The 24843-nt window shown below is 59.0% G+C and overlaps 1 protein-coding gene across 1 annotated transcript in view; it reads left to right on the top strand.

The window, feature by feature from the left end:
• Positions 1–18408: 18408 nt before the first annotated feature.
• Positions 18409–24843, top strand: part of MID2 (midline 2) — a 103880-nt gene continuing 97445 nt past the window's right edge. The window contains exon 1 of the mRNA XM_054213828.1: positions 18409–18515. The gene's annotated coding sequence lies outside the window, so the exon portion shown is untranslated. The remainder of the gene's footprint in view (positions 18516–24843) is intronic.

The following is a 24843-nucleotide window of genomic DNA, read 5'->3' as shown; positions in this document are numbered from 1 at the left end:
AGTAGACAAGGGCTGGAGTTAATGCTTGTAAGGTGTCATTTGGGAATCGAAGCCAAGAGAGTAGGAGCTGACGTGGGTGCTAAAGGAGAAATATCTCCAGCCATTAACAGGGGCTGGAGAAATGCTGCTGCCTCACACTTTCGTCTCCATGGATGAGGAGTTTTACAAGGAACGTAAACGTTATTATCGTTGATTTACAGCAGGGGAATTGAAGCGTTGGGAAGAGACACGATTTGCTAAGAGTCACCAAGGAGCATCCAGACCTCCTGCCACCAGACAGACGAGGCGTTTGCTGCGTGTGCCCCGCCGTGGTTCACCCTCTCCCCGCGGCACCCGTCGTGTTCGCACGGCTGCCCCTCGCACTTCGAGCAGGATCAGCGTGTCCAGCCCCGATGTGCTTTAACAAATGGCGAGGGCCAGTCTTGTGGCTAAAGCGGGCACATGGGGGATGTGGCATGCCTGAATCCTGCTCCCACTTCTGCTCCAGGCTCCTCGAGCTCCCCTTCTCTGCTGTGGCGTGGGACAGCGGGAATGCCACCACTTCCCGGCATGGGAAGAGCAGCGGGACAGAAAGCGGTGAGATGGCACCAGATGGAGTCACTCAGCTCCCTTTGCACAGGATTTTGCCTGTGATGAAAAATACAGGGAATATATTCTGTGTTCTTGCATCTGCGGCCAGAGGGACCGGAACACTCAGGGTGGGACCCTCTTGTACCGGTTTCTTCATGTCTCATCTACCCCTGAGCCCCTGCATCTGCTGGAATGTTAAGGGTAAAGAGCACATTGGGTTTGTCTGATGCCAACCGACCTGTCTGCTCCAAGGACACGCTCTTCCCTGGGAAGGAAAGCCTGGAAAGCACTCACTACTGAGGGAGCTGGGGGGAAGCAGTGCGGTTATCCCCGATAACCCTCCGAGGGCACACTTTTCTTTAAGAAGACAGATTCACTATTTGAATCTTTTGCAGAGAAGGGCCCTTTCTTCAGCAGAAAGGTCATGGACTGGGGGATATAACCCCGCTAACACCTTCCACGTTACATGCCATGTCGGCATTTCTGAGAGCTTTAACTGAGCCCTGGGAGGGAGGGAAGACCCAGCACAGCTTTACAAAGTGATGCCCAGTGCCAAGAAGGCCAAGAAGTATTATTATTTAATCTCTCCCATACTGCAAACCTAAAAGAGTTTGCATGAGGGCAAGAAATAAAAATAAATATTCATTTAGTTACAGAAAGGCCAGTTAACCTGAGGCACACGCACAACGTGAAGGGAAGGCAGTTGGTGGAGGAAAAGCACGGAAGCAGCGACTGCGTTAGCAGGGGGTGAAATCAGTTCCCAGGCCCCAGGGGTTTTGGGGACTGGCAGTCAGGAGCAATTTCAGGCAGCCATGGACCACCAGTCCAGCAGACCCCAGGCCCAAAAGTGGCCCGAGAGGATAAGCGTGCTCTCCCTCGCCCTGGCGGAGCAGCGGTGGCTCTGGGGGCTGTCAGCTCTCCGCACGTTGCGGGGATTTAGTGAGGTTTTACTCTCAGTATTGCATCTTTTTTTTCTTAAATCCCAGTCCGGGCAGAGAGCGTGAAAAGCGCTTGGCGTTTCTCCGCACGCAGGCACCTGATCGCCCAGGATTAGTGCTGGCTGGGCTGCTCTGGGGACGCAGGCTGCGCGCCAGAGCTGCAGACAAAAAGCTCCTCAAATTAACTTTTCAAACCGAAAATCCTGCAATTTGCAGAGCCCGAACGGTGATGGTACTTTCTTTATGGCTGCGTACCCGTTCGGAGGGGGCGGACTCCCCCGAGTCCACGGTACAAAGCGTTTCTGAGAGTGTTTCACTCCGGGCATTCGTGTCTAATGAATCCACCCGCATGCACACCCCCAGGACACCAACTTTCCCTGATCCGGATCTGTTTTTTCTTCTTCTCTGCAACGACTCTTCCCCTAATTAAGAAACCATAAATATGATTCTAAAAAAATTAGGTTAGGCTCTATGTGTAATGCAGGGAGGAATTTGTACAGACAGATAAGCTTTAAAGCCGAGGAGCAGGAAGCGGATCTTTGCAGGAATTTCAGCCCAGGAAGGCTTCAGTTCTTTCCAAAAGAGCAGCGAGAAAAATAGAGAGACAGGGAAAGAATAAACGACACGTGTCTTTTAAAGCCGCTAATGGAAGATTCCCCGAGGCGACCAATCAAGCTGGCAATCCTCCTGCTTCACTTCTTGACAGGTTCCTCTCCTTGACGGAGTTGTCAGCCCAGGCATCTCTGTTTCGGCGCTGGGGGGCTGACGGCCGCCGGCAGGAGGGGACAGCGGGACACGGCCAGGACTCCACCGAGACCCGGTGTGGCCCCAGCTGGGAGACCCGGCATTCCTCCTCGCTCTTCCACACTATCTTCTCCCCAGCTGTTCGCTGAGACGGGTAAACGTTTTCTCTTTTTACTGGTGTTAGCTCTGACTGATTTGATGGTTTGTGGTTAGCGATGGATTCAACCAGAGTGAGATCTGCCGACCGTAGTGCTCTGCAGAAGGCAGCCGCCGCAGGCCGAAGGCAGCTGTGACCCTGTTGTCAGCGTGCGATGTTTAAGCTGGCGGGGTCTTTGCCCTCCTGGCAGGCATGAGTTAGCGTGAAGGCATCAGCCATGTCCCTGCTCGTGCCTTTCCCTTCCAATGGTTTTCAGGCACAGGCGGTATGAGGGATGCAGGGTGAGCGCTGGCAGCTCTTCAGATTTGTGAGTGGGCTCATTTTATGCCCCTTTCTCATTCCCTTGCAGGACTACGATGGCCTAAAAATGTGTCTTGATCAAAAGGCAACCGCAAACCTTTCTGCAAAACTTGCAGAACATCGGTCTGGAGCCTTTTGCGTCTTGGGGCATGGGTACGGGGACAGACCCGACGGTCTCACATTGCACCCGTGAGTCCCGGCAGAGCAGCGGCCGGCGCTGAGCACAGGCGTGCGGGTGCGACGGCGCTCGGTGCGCACGGGCAAGTTCATTAGCACTCGTGGTCTGTCCCTTAATAGCCTGCGTGAGCGCGTTGCCCTCTAGTGTCTGGTCCCACGGCAGGAGGTTCCCGTCGCTCCCAGCACTCTCTGCCTCGGGACGCCTTGTTTGAGCACTGGAAATAAGGAGTGAAAACTTGTGGTTGCTCATTTTGGGAACTGCCACCCAGGCCCAGGCAGCTGGGGGAGGTGCAAGTGTGTGGGTCCTGTCCTCCGCAGGCTGTTGGTTTGTGTCTAAATCCAGAAATCTGGATGAAAAACTGAGAGCAAGATGCCCCAACCCCGTGAAACGTGGCCAGGAGAGTGTTTTGCCCTCCAAGGCAGCAGCCACTTGGAAATGGGGACGCTCAGTAAAATATGGAAGATGTATCAAAAAAAAGAAAAGAAAAAAAAAGGCTGAATGCAGTGTCTTTGCCACACTGAGTCTCCCCGTGCCCATGTGAAGCCATGGACCCCGCGCTGGGGGGCTGGTGGTCCTTCCCTGCAGAAAGGCACGGACCCCCTTTGCCTCGCTGGGCACAGAGGTGGCCCCCGGGTGGAGCTGCGCCAAGGGTAGGGCGAGAGCGAGGGCCAAGGCTGAAGCTAATGTCAAGGCCAAGGCTAAGGCTCTCCTGAGGGAGGGGGTGTCCCTGTGAGCCCCTCCACGCCGCGCGGAGCGGTGCCCAGGATGCCCGCTGCTGCCGGCGCTGCATGCTGGGCTGCGAGCCCCTGCCGCCGGCGCTGCCCGAGGGAGCGGGGCTGGGCTGCAGCGGGGAGACGCCTGCAGCCTGCCGGCAGCCCGGGGGCTGCGCAGAATTGGCATGGAAAGAGCAGATGATTATTAATGACTGGCGCTCATATTTCACCCTAGAGGAGCCCAAAGCATCTTATGGGTGGGGTGTTCAAGCGCCTTTGGTGTTGGTCTAGCTTCTAGCTTTGCTCACTTTTAAGTTGGTAATAAAACTCCCACAGGTGGCACTGGGACAGAGCGGGGCCGGCGGTGCTGCCCTGGACACACGGGCTCCTCTCCTGCCGGGGAGGTGCAGGGGGCTTTTGTATCTGCTGGGAGGCAGGAGGACCTGGCCCGGCAGCCAGCATCCTCGTGCCCCGGCAGGAGAGAACCAGGACAAGCGTCTCCCAGGCGGCTGCCTGCTCAGGCACCACGGGGGAAGGATACCACCTTCCCACATATTTCGGGGCACAGGGAACTACGGTGAGCTCTTAGCATCAGCTCTTCTTCACTATGTTTTTGAAAAGTACCCAACAAAATAGACACCTTCCACCCTGTGCAGTCAGTGCGCTGGTGACACACGGGTACGATGGGATTGCAGGAGCGAGGAGTGGTAGCATTCCCGGTTATCCAACAGGCAGAGGAGCTGCCTTCGGGGACTTCACCCAGGCGCTGTGGGAAGCAGTCTTCCCTTCTGGTCTCCATTTTTGGGTGGCTAAGCTAATGGCTCTGAGCACACGGGCTCCTGGTGCCTGCAGCTGGTCTTGCGGCATCGCTCCCAGCTCCTGCGTGTGCGGGGTCTCCTCGGGATTTCACAGCTGCCCTCTGGAATTTTAAGGTGTTGAGGATTTTGGCCAAAGCGTTTTAACTGCTTGAGGCAAGTCATCCAAAACGGGCCGCAGCTCCTTGCTGGGCACCTGCACAAGCGAGAGGAGGCTGTGGCAGCCCAGAGCCCACAACCGACGTGGTCGTGTGCGCTGCCTCCGGGAAAAGTGCCCGGTGAGCACCCCCTGCCTGGGGGGGAGGAGGGGGCTGTAGAGCGGGGTGATGAGCCCTGGTGGAGACACAGACACCGAAGTCAGCTTCTGCACTGGGACACGTGGCTTGTTCTTAATTTCCTTCTCTCTTTCACAGAGGTGAACGTGCCCTTCAGGAGGCCACATCCAACGCCCCACTCGGCTGGAGGCAAACAGAGCCACGGCTGTTTATGGTGTGGCGCTGCTCGGGGGCTCTCTGAACCCCACATCTCCCCCACACACCACCAGAGCAAGGCGTTGAGAAGCAGGGTGATGCCCAGGGCTCACTGCAGCGGGACCAGACTGTGCCGGGGATCGGAGGTGCCTGGGGTGGCTGTGGTCAGCCACGGGGATGGTCTCCAGGGAGCGAAACTCCATGTGGGCTGCAGGGTGAGGCCAGTTTCTGGGTCTGGGAGGTGCTGGAGCTCAGTTGAACTCGCCCCACACAGAATCAGGCTATCCACCCCACCGGCTCCCCCCTCCCCACCTTGCTCCCCCTCAAACAACCTTTGGTCTGGGGTACGTGGGACGTCCAACTCCCCCCCTGGGTGCAGAAAAGAAAGATAAGCCGGTGCTTCAAAGCCAGCCCACAATCCCCTTTGATTCTGCCGATGCAGGGTATGAGAAAGTCCCTGCTCTGTCTGGCGCCGGGACAGAGCGGGCAGTGGAGCCCCGCCAGCACAGCCGAGTCCATGCAGGAGGACTCCCAGGAGGCCACCAGCCGATGGCATTGCCCACCCCCACGATCGGGAGGGGGGTCCCCATATGGCTCTGACGCCCCATGTCCTGCCTTGGGATGCCTGGGCTTTCCACCTCCATCGGTACCGTCCGCGAGCCATCGCAGGGGGGCACGAAGGACAGCAAGGCTCCTGCCGGGAGCGCTGCCAGGGAAGGGGACGCCGAGCTTTAATTGCCGTATGCCTGCGATCTCCTAAAAGCCCTGTTAGTTCTCAGGGCCTCAGTTTTCCCTATGAGGGCTGGAGCTCCTGCTGCCGCTATGCCTCTGCGCAGCAAAAGATGCTCCTCATGGCAAACACGGTGTCAACACAAAGCCACAAAGGGCAACTGTTCCTCTTGCGACTGTTGCCAAAAGGATCTGGTCCCCGTGTCCTGGGCAGTACCAGCACTGTGCCGTCCTTCTCCCCATACAAACAGGGAGCATCGCCTGCTTGCCCCGATGGCACAACCATTCCAGCGTCTCTCCGGCCTCGGAGCTGGAGCTGCCACCCCTGCGGGGGGTCACAGCCAGGGACAAGAATGCAGCTGAAGGGGGGGTTGCCACAGGGTCAGCTGTGACTTCGCAGGAGAAAAGCTTTTGCTTAGTGCTTTCGCACTGCCATTTACATGCCGGGTCTGGCCACTAAACAGCAAAATGCCCTGGAAAAGGCACCAGCTGGAGACAGGAGAATCGTCCCGTTGATGCACAGGGACTCCATCGCGTCACACACCTGGAAAACACAGAACAAAGCCCCGGCACCTGCACTGCTATAGCTGGTGCAGGGCAAAACACGAGCAAAATTACAAAGGCTGATGCAGATTTATGTCCAAATTCACCTTCTCTGCCTCTGCTTTCCCAACAACAGACTGCTGACAGCACAGCGGGCTTTAAGAATGCATTGCAGACTTTCCCGGGAAAACACACTTTAAAATCCTAATTGTGAGCCTTGTACTCATCTGACCTACTCAACACCACATGATCCGTGTAGCAAATCATCTGGATAGTGAGTAATTATAGCCTACTGCTAATAAATGAGCAACAAACTCATAATTATCTGCAGAAGTTATTTGATGAATGATTTTGAAAAACCACCATAAATCTAGCTAAATTTGGAAGGGCTCAAAAGCTGTCTGCAGCCAGGGGAGTGAGTCAGTGGGAAAGACGAGCCCTGGCCCTTTCAGCGCTCCATGGCAGCAGTGCGAAGTTATTGCCGACTTCCACGCTGGGGGGGTTTGCACCCCATTAGGCCGCCAGAAGGTTTTGGTTCCCAGTTCCCGCAGACCAGCGCCCGCTGCTGTGTGCCGGTGCGGACGCTGGCAGCAGATCTGGTACTCCCAGAGGAAACGCTGCTTTCCATTGTAGGGAGAGAAGAAAAGAAAAATAAAATCCAGGCTCTGCTTCTGCTCCTCTTTAGATTCCCAGATTGACTGGGCATCGTTCAGGCTTTGGACATGCCAAGTCTTTGGGTCCGGCTTGTCGAGGGGGGTGGTGTTTGGAGCCCCACATTACAGTGGCGTACAGCGGTGCCGCTCGTGTCGGTGATTGCCTGAGACCTGCAAACACCCGTGCCGACCCTTCTGGTGCGGCCGTCTCCGTGACTTGCACCTTTAGTGCGTGCAGGAGAGAGAGCCCCTGCTCCAAACGCCGGGAAGGCAAGAGCCTGCACGGGTGACTGGAGGTGACCCCGTGCTCTGCCCCCACCACGGTCCCATCCGCACCTTGGCACAGGAGGCTGGGGATGGATGCCGGGGATGAAGCACATGTGCTCCTTGGCTCAGCTTCAGCCGCCTCCGCCTGGGTGGCGCTCTGCCCTTCTCTCTCCTACCCGAGGTCTGTGCTTAGGCTCAGCCCCAGCACACTCTCGGTCCCTCAGGACCTCTCTGGGTTGTGCTGCTGCTCCCGTCAGGACAGGCACGACCTGGGAGCACGTGGCAACGCTCTGCAAAGGCGACAGACAGCCCCGCTGCAGCCCACCCGGCAGCACCCTGAGCACCCAGGCAGGTCCCAGCCTCCTGCCTCCCTGCGGAACGCCCGGGAAGGTGCTGAGCTCTGCCCGCGGCCAAGCCCGCCGAGCCCCGACCCCCTTCTGCTTGCGGGATCCTGCCTGGGGAAGCAGCCTCCGCGCTGTCAGCAGGCTCTCCTTCTTCCTGGGCTAGTGGAAATATTTTTTTTCAAGGCTGTAAACCTGTGCAGGTGGATGTAAAGTAGAACCAGCCCACCCAAGCTACTGCATCACCTGCATGGCTGGACCCGTGGTAGCTGCCTGCTGTGGGAAGCTGTTATGCGCTGCAGTTAGGGAGCATGCTTCCCAATAAGAAAGTAAATTGAAAATAAAGATTTTTTTTCTCCTTCCCTCTGTTAAGCCACGTGCTCCCCAAATGGTAAATCTTGGCTGGCTAATGGGTATTTAGAAGTGCTCTTTCATTCACAAAGAGAAAAAAATATCAGAACCAGAAGGGTTCTCTAAAGGTCCTTGTAGACCATGATTTGTGATTGTTTACTCTCGGCAGCGAAGCAGAATCCATTAAAATGGATGTGCCTGTTAAGGAGTACATTTCCCTTCCCCCTGCGAGGCGCAATGACAAGAATAAGCCGCACAAGAGCGAGACCAACCTCTCAAACGGCAGGTCTCGTGCGCAGCAAAGCACCTCCCTAAGCCCTGGGACCGGCGTGAGAGAACGCCGATGGAAACATCCCTGTTCCACCAAATCCGCACCACCATCCTCCTTCCCCCGGCAGCCTGCGGCCAGCAAGGCTCGCGTCCCGGCTGTTGGTTCAGTCTAGCCGGAGCCTCTCAGGAAAACAGGGAGATAAACCACCGCAGTAGTAACACTTCAGAGCTCTTAGATGTCAAGTTTTTACCTTTTATCTCCATCCAAGTTAAAAATATTTTTGTTTTGCCATGTGAGCTGAAGGGACCAGCAGCCCTCGGCGGGGGGTGAGGGCGGCCGCTGTGGCCTGGGTGCTCCATCGCACAGACCAGCGCTGCCGGGTCCCGGTTTAACTGGGAAAGGAGAGACATCTGGCTGCCTTTCAAATCTCTGGTGATGGAGGTTCCACCGCATCCCTCAGTAAATTGCTTGAATAGCTAATCGCCCTCATAATGAGCACTGTGTGTTGTATTTCTCATCTGGATTTCTGGGTGAAACTTCCAGCTCCGCTCTCCTGTTAGACCTGTATTAGATGAAAGAATCTCCCCGTCAGTGTCGGCTCCCCACGCAGGCTTTCATGGGCTGGACTGAAGTTGCCCATAACCTCTGCTCCGGAGAGCGACTGAGGTTTTGGAGTCTCGTGATCGCTTCTCAGCCTCTCTGCGCAGTTTCAGCTCTTGTCCCGGCTGCTCCTGTGCTTTGCCAGCTCCCGCTGGAGGCCGGGAAGCAGCAGCAGCAGCAGCAGGATCCACCACCAGCTCTGCAGCAAGGTCCTGGTGCTGCCGCCCGGTCCCTCCCCGTGCCGGGGGTGCCAGCAGCCCTTTCACCTGGTGTGACGCAAGGGCTCAGGTTCAGCACGTCAGCCCCGAGCTCAGCGGTGGTGTTAGTGCGTCCTCGGGCTTCTGCAAAGTGCGCGCTGAAGCGTATTCCTGAAGTGTCTGTGGAACGAGCATTTCTTATGCCCTATGATCCAGAGAAGGATGCACGGAGTCTTACAGTGTGGTAACAATCCAGAAGGGATTTCAGCTGCATTGGCATCCTCCGTGTTCTCTGCTCCTCCCGGTACCCTCCTCCTCCTCCTCCATAGCCCCCACCTCTGCTCCTAACACCCAACCGCAAAAGCCGGCGGAGACACTGCAGGAAAGGGAGTTCACCGCGTCTGGCCTAAACTCAGTAATGAAGCGTGAATTATCAAAGCTGTCTGGCTACAAGAGAAATGCTGTGGGAGCAGGTGTGGAACAAAAGCAAGGGAAGGGAGACAGAAATGGAAGGGAAACAAGATCCATCTGCAGCGCGAGGAGAGACTGAGCAGAGCCAGGCGGGGTTCTCTGTTCTCCATGGGACCTGGAGACGGGGGGGTTTCCCCACCACCAGGCTGATGCTCAGCATTGCTCCAGAGGATGCTTCCCCCTAGGAGACAGACCCCAGGGAGCCTGGAAGGGAGCCTGGACTCGGCCGGAGCTGGTTTTAATCCCTCCCAGAACCAGCACCATGCTGACTGTGCACCTGGGAACGTTAGTGACTGGGCTTGAAGTGGTGCTTAAAAAGAAAGGCAGACGAAATCCATTTTATAAGCAGTGTGGTTGTTGTTAATTATTTCACTTCTCTTATCAACTTACTCATTATCTTATATCACCTGATTCACCTTTAAATATGGCCTCTCTAGAGTACCCTGGCAGAGCCTTGTCCCCTCACCTGAAAAGTCCCTGATATCGCAAGATGTCTGGAAAAGCAGCCACTGGTGAGTTCCCCAGCTCCTCCAAACCTCCTGCATTCAATTAACTCAAATTTGCCATTTAAAAAAGAGCTTTTAAAAGCCCTCATGGCACACAGGGCCGAGCAGTGGATGAGTGCGCACTGTCACACTGGCGTTGGTGCTTGCTCCAGCCTCCACTGAAGGAGAGGAGTCCATGTATGTGTATGCCCGTGCAGAGCTTCACATGCCCCCTCCTCCAGACTTTAATTTCCCGTTGAGATTGAGCAGTACTTCAATTTAAGCAGTCAGCACATAGCTGCTCCCTTCGCCGCGCGCCGCGCCGCGCAGGGGGAGGAGCGCAGGCGGCGCTCCCAGTTGGACCTGCTGGGTCGGGCGCTGGTGAGACCGGGCGTTCCTTCCCAAGGCGGGAGAGCCCTGGCGCTGGCGGGGAGCGGCGGGAGCCCGGCGAGGTGTCGCTCACTCCTGGATGGGGACGTGGGGGCCGGACATGGCAGCAATGGTCACTGGGAGGGTCCCCGCTCTGTTGGCTCGGATCAGGTTTTCTCTTCCCCGTCTGACACGTCCCCGGGTGCCAGGGGAGCACACAGAGGTGCAGAGCGAGGGGTTCGTTGCAGGGCGGTGGCACCACTCCACCACTACCACGTCATTTTGGTACCGCAAGAGTTCGTGGACAAGTGCTCCAGCACCATTTAGTGAGGCTGCACGGATTAACTCCCTGGTTAACGCGTTCCCTCTGGAGCAACACCGGCTGCTCCTGTGCTCTTGCCTTGCTCTTCCTTCACTTCTTTCCAGCCTCATTATCTTCCCTGCTAGAACTGTGCAGGCACGGTCACCCCACAGCCGCTGTCGGAGGGACCGTCACCTCCCTGCACACTCACCCGCTCTCGGGTGAGCGCGGCCCCAGCTGCATCCGTCATTTCCCTTGTCACCTCACTGCAGTCCCCGCTATTGTGCTTCTATTTCTTTCAGCATCACTGCCTCTCCCATTTGCCTCTCGCTGAATAGCAGCGTATCACATCAGTATTTTTGAGATGAGCTTTTCTCGCTCTGATTTGCATTTTGTTATTTTCTGCTGTGCGTCTGCCCAAATCTCATCTGACTGGCTTGCCGCGGTGGGATCAGAGTGCCAGTGCCGCTCTCCCTGGGCTCTTTAAAACCCGTTGGCCTGTTTCCCTGCTGGAGAGGGACCAACCTCCCGTTTCAGGTCCACGTCCGGCTTTCCTCTGGGTTTCAGCCACGTGGGACACACGCTGTGTCTCTTCCCGAGACTCGCTGCCTCCCGGGGCGTCCTGCGTTCCTGGCACCTTCCCCCTCCCCGGACACACACCGCGGCGCAGGCTCCGCACTCCCCCACGCACACCCCTGTGCGCCCTCTTGGGAAGAGTCCGTGGGAAGCCAGCCCATGGCAATGCCCCGCGGCGATTCCTGAGCCCACGCTGCCTTTTGCAACAGCCTCTCATTTCAACGCCTAATTTAGTAAATGACCTCAACTTGCCTTTTGCTCCCTCCTCTACCTCCCTAACAAAGCGGGTGCTGGGTAGGAACACGGCTTATTTTCTGCTGGCGGGAGGAGGCTCAGGACAGCCCTGTGAGCGCCACACGCAGACACGGGCAGCTCCTCAGCTGAAACAGGGATTTTCTCCTGCCCTGGCAAACCTCGGCCCCAGCCCTCCAATTCCCTGCCTCGCGCTTGCTTGCTCCTGCCCAAAGGTGTTACTTTGAACTCCAAGAGAGGAGCTGCTGCGATTTGTTTCTCCTTAAATTCCCTCAAGCTTAGCATGTATTTCCTCTGCACGCCTTCCAGCTGGGGAGGTGTGAACGAGGAGGAGAAGGCGCTTGCGGAGAGCTGCAGGCGCACCCAGGTGGACCCTCCAGGAGCACTTACGCCAGTGTTGCAAACTGGGGGGGCGGGGAATAGAAGTTGGGGGAGCGCTTCTTTGCTTTTTGGAAGGATCGGAGGTCTTTGGGGTCCCTAGGGTGCAGATGATGAGGAAATTTTAAGTTCTGAGTGCTCTGGAATGAGTCTGTTGCTTTCATTCCGGTTGTAAGCCTGAGCTAGGTCTTACCGAGCGCGCCTCTGCTTTGTTGAATTCCTAAGTTATCCTAACGCCAGGGTGAGGAAGCTAGCAGCGGGATGTGCGTTACCTGACCATATGTGAGGGTGGAAGAGAGTGAGAGGTGTGAGTTAATTTTTGAAGGGCTGCTCCTGGTGTGTGTGCCCAGTGACGTGGGACGTGTGGGAACACTTCCCGCGGTACGGGAGGGTCAGGGCAGGTCTGGTGGTGCCGGCGCTGGCTGGAGGGAGGAGGGGAGGCTGGTTTGGCTGCTGAGAGCCAGTTTCTCTTTTGCAAGGCATAGAGGTTACCCTGAAGCGTCCTAGAAGACAGCACAGCATGCTACAGGAGCCCGTGACGGAGCCCGTGCTCGGCCCGGAGCTGGGAGCACAGGTGCAGCATGACCTTGTTCTCCCTTTGTGCCCACGCTGGGACCTGCCCGTGTCTGACGGGACCTTCTCGTGTGCGGCTTTAGGTGTGTGTCAAGGGAAAGAGAAACCTGGGTAAAAATCCTTAGAAACCTCAGTGCCTTGGGAGACAAGGTTCCCCTCGCGCGCTGTAAGGCAGCTCCACCAGCCTGAAACCACGACCATGGGGAAACCTTTCTGTAGTACCGACCTGCTCCCTGCGCCATCCATGCCCTCCACCGAGTCTGCTGTCGTGTTCTGCACTGTTTGACCTCGGGAATAACCCTTGTACTTCCCCCTTGTTTTATTTCCTACTGAATTGATCGGTTTGGGGATCCAAATAACCTCCTTAGATGCCAGGCTGGCTGGGTTGGGGCACCTTTCCTGTCCGGGTGCTGGCACAGATTTGGCTCAGGCTACCAATGCTGGTGTAGCGTGTGGGGTGGAGCAGCGAGGTTCACCGCGGGTGGACGACTCGCCCTCCTCGTGCACTGGAAGAGGTTTACGAAGGACTGGTGTGGAGGGGACCAGGGTTAATCAGCTGGACCGGCTGTGACTTGGGTGGCTCTAGCCCTGTCCCAGCACACTGGAGAACCTCGCTGAAGGCTGAGTGGGGATCCGTTTGGGCATCTTGATCCATTTTGATCATTTTGAGCCATTCACTTGGGCAGCCGCAGAGGGGCTCGTGGCTTGAGAACCGCTCATCTCCCATGCGATTAGTTATTAGCCCTCGATTGCCACTGCAGCTGGTAGTCACTGTTGCGTCTCTTAGATGGCAGGTGCTTTAGGACGCTGATGGAGCGAATGAACAACTTGTGCCCGCAGCTATGAGCCCTTATGGGGGTTTGTGTGACAGCGAGAGGGCTGTTCCCACCCCAGCTCCTCCTGCTGCCTCCCTGGAGCCGGTGTCCGACTGGGGGCTGCTGTACCACTGCCTTTAAAAGCACGTTCTCAGGGCTCAGCTCGTACATACCGGGAAGCGAAGTTTCCACCTTCCACAAATTCCCCTCATGCATATGTATGGCGAGGTACTCTTTAACTCCGTGATTCTTGGCAGTTTTTTCCCTGGGTCCCTGTACCCTTTGGTCAGGGTTTTCATGCAACAATTCTATGTTTGCTCCCCACAATAAGGCTCTCACCAGGTTTTTCTTGAGCTCCAGTGAAATGCTGTGCTGAATGCAAAACTATGGATGTCTTCGTGTGTGCTTCCCCTGGAGCTGATAACTCGTCCATGTGCTCCGCAAGCATAACGAATGTTCCTCCAGCGTGGCTATCTGAAAGCTGGGACCTGTGGCCCAAAGCGATTAGGGAACAGCAGAGGCAGCATGTGACCCCTCTGCATGCCCGACCTGAGGTACTGGGGGTCCTTCTTCTCCCCCTGAAGTGCTTGGCAGGACAGGGCTTACACGTGTAGATCTGCTGATGGGTCACGCTGTGCTCACCAGGCTCCATCCCGACTTGGGGAATGTCAGGGCAGGAGCGGGGCCACTTCCAGCTCTGCAGAGGCTGCAGAGACAAACCCCCGGTCCTCCAGGCTCCACCGAACCGGCCGTGCCCTGTCACACTGGTGTTCTCCGCCTGCGGCCACTGGGCATTTTTTCATTTCACGAAAACACAGGAGGGGTCCCTGCAGAGCCCCACTGACTAAACCCGCCATCCCCCTCCCTCGGCACCATTCATCCTCTGCCAGGAGCGCGGAGGGAGCCCTGAGGAGTCAGGAGAGGGCGAGGAGAGGTGGCTGCGATGTGCAGGCAGGAGGGGCTGAGCAGGGACTGCCCTCTTGGGCGCGTAACTGCAGAGTCTGGGGGCTCCCGTGTGTTTTCCCTCTGCCATTTTCTAGGCTTAAAAACCAGCCTGAACACGGAAAAGCAAATTGTCCCATGAAGCCGTTCTGTGCCCCACATGGATAACCAGCACATCCATCCTGTGGACACCCAGCACCGGTGCCCCCGGCTGTGGCAGCAGAGACGCTTCCAGCCCTGGATGTGGCTGGGGTGGATGTCACCCGTTGCCCACCCCCTGCAGAGCCGGGGGCGTGGGGTTGGATGGTCAGGGAGGGAGCTGTTGGGCACCGGTCTGGGAAGGGAGGGAAGGGAAAACAGCAGGCACTGGTGCTGCCTTCTCTGTCCCCGCCGCCCTGCAAGGCTGCCCGAGTGGGAACTCTGTGAAGCTGAACCTGTTTGGCTGAGGAATGGCTTTGTCTTGGAGCCGCCGTGGGGGGAGCCGTTACGGTACAACAGGACTCTCGGGGTTAGCGAAGGCTTGACAAAACAAGAAATACGGACCAGAGAACTTGTGCTTTAGTTTGGTGGCGAGGGTCCTGGCTGCCGGGGTGACTCGCTGGGGATATGGGGGAGTCCGTCCCTGCAGCTTTAAAATCCAGCTGTAGTCTTTTCCCCAGGGATGTGTTGCTTCAGGTCCCTCCGCAAGCGCAGGGAAGGCAGGGTTTTGGCTCGTCGTGCCCCTGGCGAGGCAGGGGAGACCCGGCTGGGGCACATTGTGCAATGCACCCGCCCAGCCCAGTCTGGGAACGGGGAGGACTGGGGCTTGTCATGGCAAGGGGAGGGTTTGGAGACACCCGCCACCCCCTGCCCAGGAGCTCCAAAGCAGGGAGCAGCTCTCGCAGATGTAGTTGTGGGGAGTTTCCTGCTTCCCTCCAGCTCCCAGTTTCGTGTCTCGCCTCCCCAGTGTGAGCTCCCAGGTAATGGGTGTCTTATCTCAGCGCCTCCTCCCACCCCCCCGCTGCCCCCGGCAGCTCAGAGGCAAAGCTGGGGACTGCTCCTGCTCCCCGCCTGTGGGAACAGGCTGGGCTCTCCCTTCCGTGCCTCACCTTCCTCCCAGAGGCCTCCTCTTCCTCGGGAGGAGAGAGAGAGAAGGGCTCCTCATCGGCAAGGGTTGGATTTGCTAATGCTTGTGTTCGCCTTGAGCAAAACCGCTTTACCTGCAACTAAGCAGGACTCTGGCATGAGGGGAATGCAAACAAGCAGCTGAAATATGGAGATGCTCAGAAGAGGGCTTGGAACCTGGCTAGATCATCCTCGCCCATCAAACCCTGGCTCCCTACCCAGCGGAGAATTTCCCTCCTGGGAGAAGGGGGAGGCAGATGGATGGGACTGCTCACAAAAAAGGTGGTGCAAAATCCTGTCCTTTGACCCTCCTCAAAGAGCTGGGCCGGACTGAGATTCAGGATGGGTTTGTGTGCAGAGCAGGGATGTGCCATGCCCTTGAGAGAACAGTTTTTCCTCTTTGGAAATCGGCCCTGGAGCCCTGCGGGGGCGCTCAGCCGGGGCTCGCGCAGCAGATGCTGGACAGTGAAGCCTTAACGAAGCGCAGGACACTGCGAGGGGATGAGGAGGTGTTGGGCAAGTGGATAAGTGGGCTAAGCCAGAAGAGCTTGTCTGGGGGGCAGGTGAGGCCTCTGGTTTCCTCACCATGGGAGAGAGCTGGGGTTCGGCTCAGGCTCTGAAATTCCAGGCCTCAACATGAGGTGGTGCAAAGCATCCACTTCCCATCGCCGCTCCCTGTGCAGCAGCAGGAGGAAGAACCGAATGCCTCTGGGGAAGAACTGGAGATAAAGGAGGTGCTAATGAGAGCTAGAAGAATGAAGTCATCAAAATATAAAAAGAAAACGAGAAGAGATTCTTCTAGGGGAATTCATCCATCCCTGCTCCTCTCTACAGCTGCCTGCCTGCCCTTCAGAAGAAGCAGGAAGAGGGATTCATTCAGAACTGAAAAGGATTTTTTTCTCCCCTGCTTTCCACTGTAAGAACAAATTGTGGAGGAGAAATCCAGCTTTATAACCGTGTGTTACTTATTCAACAGGCATCCCAGGCACGTGGTACAACCCGAGCGTCTCCATTCCCCGCCCGTGAGATGCGGACGCGGTCACCCGCCTTGGGCAGGGGCAGCAGGACTCCTGCAGAAACCAACAGCCCCGATTCCGAATGCACAGGTCCTCCTGGAAGGGCTGTGGAGCACTTGCCACTCCAAAACGACTCCATGGGCAGAGGGAGATGATCTCCCCACCCTAATGAATGTGACTCATCTGGAGTGGTTAGCAGATTAGCATAAAGAGCTCTACCCTCCCGCTGCCCTGCTTGCTCAATTAAAGTGCCATTTGAACCTGATCCCTTCTGTGTTTTGAACACATGCACACACACAACGCCACTGCAGTTGTAAATATTTGCCCAAGGTCACCTCTGACACCTCCCGCCTTTACTGTGGAGGCCCAGCTGAGCTCAGCGCTCAGCACGCCGTGAGCGGGGCTGTCGTCTGCTGGCGGTCTCTCCCGAAAACTGTTTGGGGGACTTAAAAGAAATACGCTTCCGTCGCTGAGCTGGTGTCTGGCGGGTCCCAGCCCGCTTGGGCGCCAGCATCGGGTCTGTCCCACAGCCGGAGCCACAGCCGTGTGCGCCCATCGCTGCTCCGGCCGGCGGGCGGGAGCACCAGCAGCAGCCAGTGCCCGGGGGGCAGAGGAAGGGGCTGGGGCTGAGCCCCCCAGTGTCACCCCGGCAGCTACGCCAGCCCCCCGTGCCCCGACCCTCTCAGTGAGGCTGTCACCAGAGCTGGGATCTGGCACGACATCGTCACGTTAGGTAGCCGGCTACTGCTGCTGGCCGACATGCTGCGGGGGGAACCCTGCGTGTCTCTGCATGGGGGTGCGAGCCGAGGTGCCACCCTCCTGCCGCCACTGTGCGGAGCCCTGCGCAGCCAGGCCGTCACCCGCCGAGCCCTTGGCGATGGGGCTTTGCTGCGATCTCCAGCCATCTGCTGTCATTGGTGGCCTGGTTTCTCCCGCGGCCTGATGCGCCGTGTCTAGGGGCAGCACATCTGTGCCCTGCCCTCGCTGCGTCACCCTGGCCACCGGCGCGGGCTGTCCCCAGCAGCCCGGACCCGGCAGCACCGAGTGTGGGGAAGCAGCTGTAATGTCCTGCCCGAGGAGGATCAGGCCCTGCCAGGCTCTGGTCTGCCGTTTGTTCTCTCCTCGCTCCGTCTGCACAGATGCGAATGGTGAGGACCGGTCCCAGGACAGCCATGGATTATGTGACTTGGCCCCGACCGCGCAGGCTGCGTTTTTGCTGCCAGAAAAGCAGAGATAGGATTTAACGCAGAATAAGTGGCGCATATTAACTATCCCGCTGTCAGGTCCTCCTTGGGAAAAGGGTTTGTAATTCCTTGGCGCGGTGAGAACAAGGCTGGCCGGGGCCACGGGGTTGACCTCCAGCTGCCTGGTTCTGCTGGAAAGTCACAGCGTGACAGCTACCATGTGCTCCGTGTCTGACTGTAAAGCACAGCACGGGTGTGTGTGTGGGTGTGCGTGCGTGCAGCGACGACGGTATCGCAGCGTGTTGAGGGCAGAAAACGAAAGGGCTGCGGGTCCCTGCGCACCGAAACCCTCCTCCAGCGCGGCAGAAACCTCTCCCATCGCACCTGAGGGAGCACTGGGAGCCTGGGTAGATTTTCCCTCATGCTTATTTTAAAGAGACGGCTCATTTAACACTCCGGGCAGTCTTCAAATATAAATAACCTGTACAGCACGTATCCACGTTGCCGAGGAATAAATTACCCTCCTGGATTCCCCCTCCCTTGCTTCCCTTTGATGTTATTGCCGTGGATACATATATATGTATATGTGCACTTCATAATAACAACGTAACCTCACCCAGCAGCCTTTCTGCTGTGCGAGAACCCCAGGACACCCCCCGCCATGCCGAACCAAGGGGTAAAACCCCCCATCTAACCCATTTTTCAGCCCCGTCACCAACGGCAGAACCAGCACGGGGAATGGCGTGGGGGCAAGGAGCCGGCCCCCGGCGCAGGCAGGAGAACGTGCATCTCGCCCTCGTAACAACCTGTACATTGGCCTCCGCCACCTAAGAACACACCGTGCTGGTGGCCCCCTGCGGCCCCTCCCGAGGGGGGTGGTGACGCCCCGCAGAGGAGGGGACACCCCGCGGTCCCCCCCAGTGGGAGGCGGGGGCACCCCGCGGGCCCTTCGGTGGAAGGGGGGGGGTGACACCCTGCGTCCCCCCTGGTTTGGGGGGTGACAGCCCGCGGCCCCCGCGGTGGGAGGGGGGTGTCACCCCTTGGCCTCACCTGCAGGGGGATGGCGGCGGGGGGGGGCGGGACCCAGCGCGGCACCGCCCCCCCCGCCCCGCGCGCGCCGCCGCCCGCCGCCGCCGCCGTCTCCCCCGCGCCGCCGCCGCCGCCGCCTCCAAGATGCCCGGGCAGCGGCGGGGAGGCTGCCGCAGCCCGCTGGTACGTACCGGCCCCGGGGGCGGGGGGGGTCCCGGCCGGCGCCCGGGCAGCGGGGGCGGGGGGTACGGAGCCCGCTGGCGGGGCCCCGGCGCGGCCCTTCCCGGGGGGCTGCAGCAAGTGGCGGGGGGGCGGCGGGGGGGCGCCGGACCTTGCCGGGAGCCGGTGCCGGTGCCCGGTCGCGGCTCCCCACGGTCTCCCCCTCCCCGCTCAGGTCTCCCGGCTGCGAAGTGCGTTTGCGAACCCGCCCCGGCTCGGCGGGGAGAGCCGGGGGGGGGAGCAGCCCCGGCCCCCCCTGCCGCGGTGGTTGGGGGGGGGGGGGGGGTCGGCGGGGCACCCCGCGTCCTTCCCGGCCCGTTCTCCTCGCCGGGGCCCCTCCCGCCGGGAAGCCGCGGTTTGTCGCCCGGCGGAGAGGGGACGGAGTCGCCTTCCCGCGCCATGTCCGCTCCCCGCCGGCCGGTTCGGTCGCCGGCATCCCCCCCCACCCCCCCGGCACCGCTCCGCTTCCCCCGGGCCGAGCGGGTCGCGTCCGTTCCGCCGCTGAGCCCGGTTTTTTATTGTAAATCTCCGCGGTTCTGGTGCGGGCCTCCGCCGCCGCCAGGAGCCCGTCGCGGAGCCGCTGCCTGCGGCTGTTCCCGATTCCCGTCCCGGCGGCGGGGCCGGCGTCGGTCCCGGTGAAGTTTCGTTAAATGGGAGTTAAAAGGTAACGGGTTCTCCCGAGCCGGGCGACCTCGGGCGTCGCGGGCTCCCTGCGGGGCCCGGGGGGGAAAAGGGGCGTGTGAAGGTCCCCGCGCACCCCAGCCCTCCGCGGCGTCTCGGGGGGGATCGCTCCGGCGGGCTGTTGCCCGTTCTCAGGGATGTTACTGCTGGTCTTGAAGCGGAGCATGTTTTGCTCGTGCTGAGAATCTGTCGAGCTGTTAGAAAATGCGCTGGAGTGACACGCGAGAGCTGAATTTCCTCGTCCGCACACCTTGTTTGTGTGTCTTGCCTCCAAAAACATATCAACCGCATATTTTATTGCGCTAATGTGCACGGCTAAAGACGGTTGTAACGAAGCTGGGGCGGCAAAGGGCCGTTCTGCAGAGCGGGCTGTGGAGTTTCTGGAGAGGGCAAATGGCTCTTGTTGCTCCATAATTTCCTCAAGTCTTGACACGCCAGGGTGTTAATGGCTCCGGCTCTGCCTGCCCTGCCTGGCTTTCGCCCAGGCCTCCTCGCTCTCGAGCGAGCCCTGAAACCGCGACGGAGCCTTTGTTGTTGGAAGGCGGCTTCAAGGAGACCGGCTTTGCTTGAGGAGCTGCTGCAGCCAGACCGAAGCTGGCAGCCAGACCACTGGGACGTTGCTGGCTTCCGGGTGGCATCAGCTGAGCCGCCAGGTCACCGCCCGGCAGCGTCCGGCACAGACGGGAATTGTCACCAACCTGTCGCCCTGCGTGCGCGGGGTTGCGTCGGGGCTTGAGCTGCTCCTTCACCCCTGTAACAAGCTGAGCGGTGCCTGCCCTCCCTTGCCTCCCCCGGCTCCGTCAGGGCAGTTTGTGCCGGGGGAGGGCCGTGGCAGAGCTGCCTGTTGCAGGCAGAGCTCTCCGGCTTCGGCGGCTGCCACAGGCTCTGCGCTGGGGTTGTCGCTGCTGCCATTCCCCTGCTGGGAGCACACCCGAAACCCCTAACGAGGGAGTAATAGAACGAGCCAGGAAACGAGAGGCTGGGTATGGCAGTCCCCCTCCCAGGGCAGTGGTATTGGAACGCTCTCGCACCCGAGGGGGTATTCCTTGAGGATGCTACTGAGAAAAGACAGCGAGTGGGGTAGGGATGGGAGGAGGAAGAGCGCACGTCAGGGAGAGGAGCAGTCGCAGGGATCCAGGCAGGTGGTGTTATTGCTCCAGAGCCTGGGTGTGCCGGCTGCCTCGCCAGCGATTAGAGGCAGGTCTGTGCCCTGCGGAGCCGTTTGCGGCGTGGGGTGAAAGTGGTGCGTGCGTACAGCCAGGGTCCCGGGAGCTGCACGGCCTGTTTGGTAAACGTTGCTTTAGAAAAAGAAATGAAGCTGCAGTGGGTGATAAATCCCCTCCCTTGACGAGCGCTCGCGGGCGGGCTGCGCTCCAGTGGCCTCGTTGGCACAGGCACAGCTGGGGGTGATGTGCTAAGCATTTGTGTCTTGTTGCATATACATACATATATATACACACATGTTTGTAAGCAGGGTGGGATCATCCTTGAGACCACGTGAGATTGATAAATGACTTATCCTTAACACCAGGATTGTCTTGTCCCTGGATCATCTCCTCTAGGGGATGGGGAGACACGTTTCCATCCGGAATCCCCTGGACTCTGGCTCTGGGGGGGTTTCTCTGCGGTCTGTGGTTGGTGCCGCTGGTCTCTCTGCAGTGCAGGGGGTTGGGCCTGTCATCTCTCAGGTCAGCTTCTGGGAGTCACCACGTCTCGGAGGCCGGTCGCTGGAGAGACCGTGGCTCTCAGCTGTCCCGTCGGAGGCGGCGGAACCAGGGCTTTCTCTGCAGGCTGCACAGCCGGTTCTTTAAATGGAGCTAATGAGCAGCGTGATTATTTTGTACCTCTGGAGGGAGTTACTGCTTCTGACAACGCGCTCACCTGAGATCTCGCTTAGGCTGGTGCTCCCCTCTTCGGGGCGAGCTGGCAGAGTGTTTCGGGAGGGTTTGCGGCTACAGAGGGTGCCCAGGGGAGCAGGAGGGGGACAAACAGCCTCGGGGAGGCTTGGGGTGAGGGTCTGGTCCCATTGCCAGGGCTCGGACCTGTGCTGCTTCCTGGGCTTGTTTTTAATGTTCTTCCCCTGGAAAATGAGCGCGTGTTGCAGCTTAATGAGTGCCTGGCTTTACGGTCATCTTTTGCAAATGAGCAACTCCGTCAGCCTCCCCGATTAACGAGAGGACGCGGTGGGGAAGTGATGACTGGGCTCCCTCAGCTGCCTCTCCCAGTGCGGTGGCTGGCTGGTGCGGAGCCCGGGGTCCCCAAAATGCCAGGGCAGGGAGGTCACCGTGGGGGAGAAAGGCCCGTCTGTGTGCCGCTGAAAGCTGCCTTGTGCCGTGCGAGGGCGGCTCTGGCAGCCCGGGCGGCGCTGGGGAGGGAGCGTCTCGCCCCTCGATCCTGTGCCGTCTTCCTGTTTTCTTACCCGTGGCTGCTGGAAAACCTCGCCGTCGCTCTTACTGCCAGCGGCCCCTCATCGGCTGGGAGCGGAGAGGGGGACGGTGCTGAGCCCTGTGCCCGCGGCGTGTCACCCTTGGGGGTGACATGGGGCAGAGCTGGGCTCCCAGTGTCAGCGAGATGTGCAGTGCTCGGTGGCTTCAGCATCTGCCCTCCCGCCCTCTTCCTTGTCCCGGCCCCGAGCAGGCTGGGGAGTGGGGCCGGCGGCAGAATAGCTCCTTTTGTGCCTCTGGACACGCTGGCCTTTCCCAGGAAATCGCTTATTGTGTTCGCTGGCAGCGCCAGGCTCCATCACTGCCTCCGCTCTGTCCCCGCGCCTGGGCAGCCCCTGGCCCCGGGTCCAAGCGGGTCCTGTGCCCGGGGAGCCGTGGCTGGGATGGGGACGTCCTCGCCCCTGCTCAGCTGAGGCTCCCAGCTCTGGACTCGGGCAGCCCCCCCGGCGCTGCCGCCAGCACAGCAGGGAGAGGAGTGGGGTGCTGCCCCTTGGGACCACCCCGGTGTGGGGACGGGGCTTGGTGACGAAAAGCTCGGAGTGCCCAGCTGCCCCTCGGCTTGAGGCTCTGTGCCAGGTCACAGCCACCCCCCAGGGTCTTGGGGTGGGGGTCAGCCGTGCCTGCCCGTGAGTGTGGACCTCTTGCTGTCTTCCTTCCCTGCCCTCTCGCAGCACGGTGCTGCCGGTCTGTGCAGCTCCCTTGTCCCCACGTCACCGCCGGGGCTCAGCTTCCTCCCCGAACAAACAAACCTGACGTGCCCACAGGCGCAGGAAGGGCAGGGGACATCCCTCTGCCGCCCCTTCCCCTGCTCCCCTCTGGGTCCTCCTTGCTGACAGTCTCAAGCTGTCATCCCTCTTGTGTCCCCCCTGCCCCCAACCAACCCCCAGCGATGTCCCCTTGTTCTGCGCAGGGGTGTTCCTACGGGACGTGGGCTGTCCCGGTGTCCCCCTGTGTCACACCAGTGGCTGCTGTGAGAGCCCAAGACCAGGGAGGGGACGCAGCAGCACCGCAGGTGCCGTGGCTTGGCCCCATCGCCTGTGAGCTCCTGGGCTGCCTCGGCCGCTCCAGGCACGTTCTGGGCTGGGCTGAGCCCGGGGGAGTCTCTTAAATGGAAGTGGAAACGGCTTGTGGGGTCCGGAGGGTGTTTCCCGAAGAGAAGCGTGTTTATCGTGCCGGGCTGTGCTGGCTGGGCTGTGTCCATGCGGAGCAGCGAGCTCGTAGCCTGCTGCGGCAGCCAGTGACGCGCGGCCGCCCGCTCCCCCCGACAGCTGGGCTTGTTTCCTTTTGGGCATTTCCCGCGGGATTTCTGCGCTTCGGAAGGAAGAGGGCGCGGATGGGATCTGGTTCAGACGCGATCTTCGGCCAGAGCGCCCTGTGGATCAACGGGGACACTTGCTCTCACCCGCATGGGTTAAAAATGATGCCGGAGTTTTTGCTCTCAAAATTTAAGAGTAGAGAGACTAAATAGAAAGGCGTTTTGTTGTTTGGAGATTTTGGGGGCTTGGCTTTTGGTTGGGCTTTTTTGTGTTGTTATTTTTTCCCCCAGCTGTTGCAGAGTGGGATGCTGCAAGCGCTTGAGTCTCAAAACTGTATTTTATATATCTCTGTATCTGGACTCTCTACGTGAGAGGGAAAAGGAAAACCCAGTAGCCTGTGAAAGGGAAAAGAAAAACCCAGTAGCCGTGAAAAGCCAACATGGAAATAATGGGAAGCCTGCTATGTCGGTGAGAAGCTGAGGGCAGATCCGAGGGATGCTTTCTGCAGCCGTGCAAGGAAAGGTTTAGCTGGTCTGTGTGTGCCAGCCCCGCACTTGGGGCTCCTCAGGAGTCCCGAGGCTTCGCCGGCACTCCGTGACGTGGCCTGGGATCCCGAAAGGAAAGGGGCTCCGTGCCTCCGCAGAACGTCATTCCTGTTGTTTATAACTGGAATTCATGTCTGAGGGGGAAATGAATTGCTAGGTCTGTTTGTTTACTCCTCGTTTTGCAGACGCAGGAGCTAGACCACAGTGGGGTAATGGCCTAGAAATTAAATTTCATTTTAATACGCAAAACCAATTTTGAGTTGGTTGACCGAAGGGGAAAAAATTAACTTCAGACAGCAGGCAGAGGCCTTCGTGAGGCAGGACGGAAGCACAGCGTAATGAATGCGAGCTGGCTGAGGATCTGTACGGGAGTAACGAGGAGATGCATATACACCCCCCCCCGAAATGCAGCCGTGCAGCATCCTTCGGCAGCAACTCAGAGATGACGTGGAATAAATTAGCTTTTGTGTTTTCAAAGAGGCGCGGAGTGAGTTAAATGTGTTCCATGGGCAGTCACCAGAAGAACCTCACTAAATCTGGTTGTGTAACTGGGCTGAATAAAATTAGGCAGGTTAAGGCCATCTGATGATGCTCGAGTACCCGAAGCAGGGCTGGGCTGTGGTGGCAGCGCTGGTGTTTGATGCGCAGGGAGGGAGGGAGGAATCTGGGGGGTTTATTTGAGCTGTAGAGTGACCTGGCTTAACGCTTTGTAAGGAGCAGGCTGGGCTTTTTGCCGGGTGCTGGCTCGGGTGCCGCCTGCTGTTGGGTGCTGGTGCTGAGCCCCCCCGCGACGCTGTGGTGGTGGCACTGGTGGCTGCTGTGCTTGCGGTGGTGCTGCCCGAGATGCTGTGTGTCCCTCCGGGGCTTTCCTTGGCCCATCCAGGGTGTCCGGGGCTCCGGCGGGTGTGGGACCTGCTCTCCGCTGTCTCGCTCAGCAGCCCCTTTGGGAGAGGGGGAGCGGGGCAAGCGAGGGTGGCAGGGGGCTGCAGTCCCCGTGCAGGGGGGACGGACAGGCACGGGAGCTTCGTGTCCTTCCCGTAAGTGCTCCAAAGCCCCAGAGCCGGACCTGCTGCCCGTGCAAGGGATTAGATGTGGATCCAGGCTTCAGAAGTCCTGTGCAAGGGGATTTATCCTGGTCGGAGCTGCCCTGGAGCCTGTACCCGCTGGGTGGTGGCTGCCCTGGTGCTGTGGCTTCAGGTGACGTGTCTGCACCTCCTACTTCTTGCATTCAGATGAAATCTCATGCAAGAGAACAATTTTTTTATTTTTTTTGTACTGTGAGATTGGTCAAATGCTGGCAGAGGCTGCCCAGAGGGGCTGGGGACCGTCTGTCCGTGGAGGTATTCAATGGGCCACCGTCCTGGGA

This window comes from Rissa tridactyla, chromosome 9, assembly GCF_028500815.1.
Source record: "Rissa tridactyla isolate bRisTri1 chromosome 9, bRisTri1.patW.cur.20221130, whole genome shotgun sequence".
In the NCBI taxonomy this organism is placed as follows: Eukaryota; Metazoa; Chordata; class Aves; order Charadriiformes; family Laridae; genus Rissa; species Rissa tridactyla.
The sequence above is the reverse complement of the archived record's forward strand: the minus strand, read 5'-3'. Positions and strand labels throughout refer to the sequence as shown.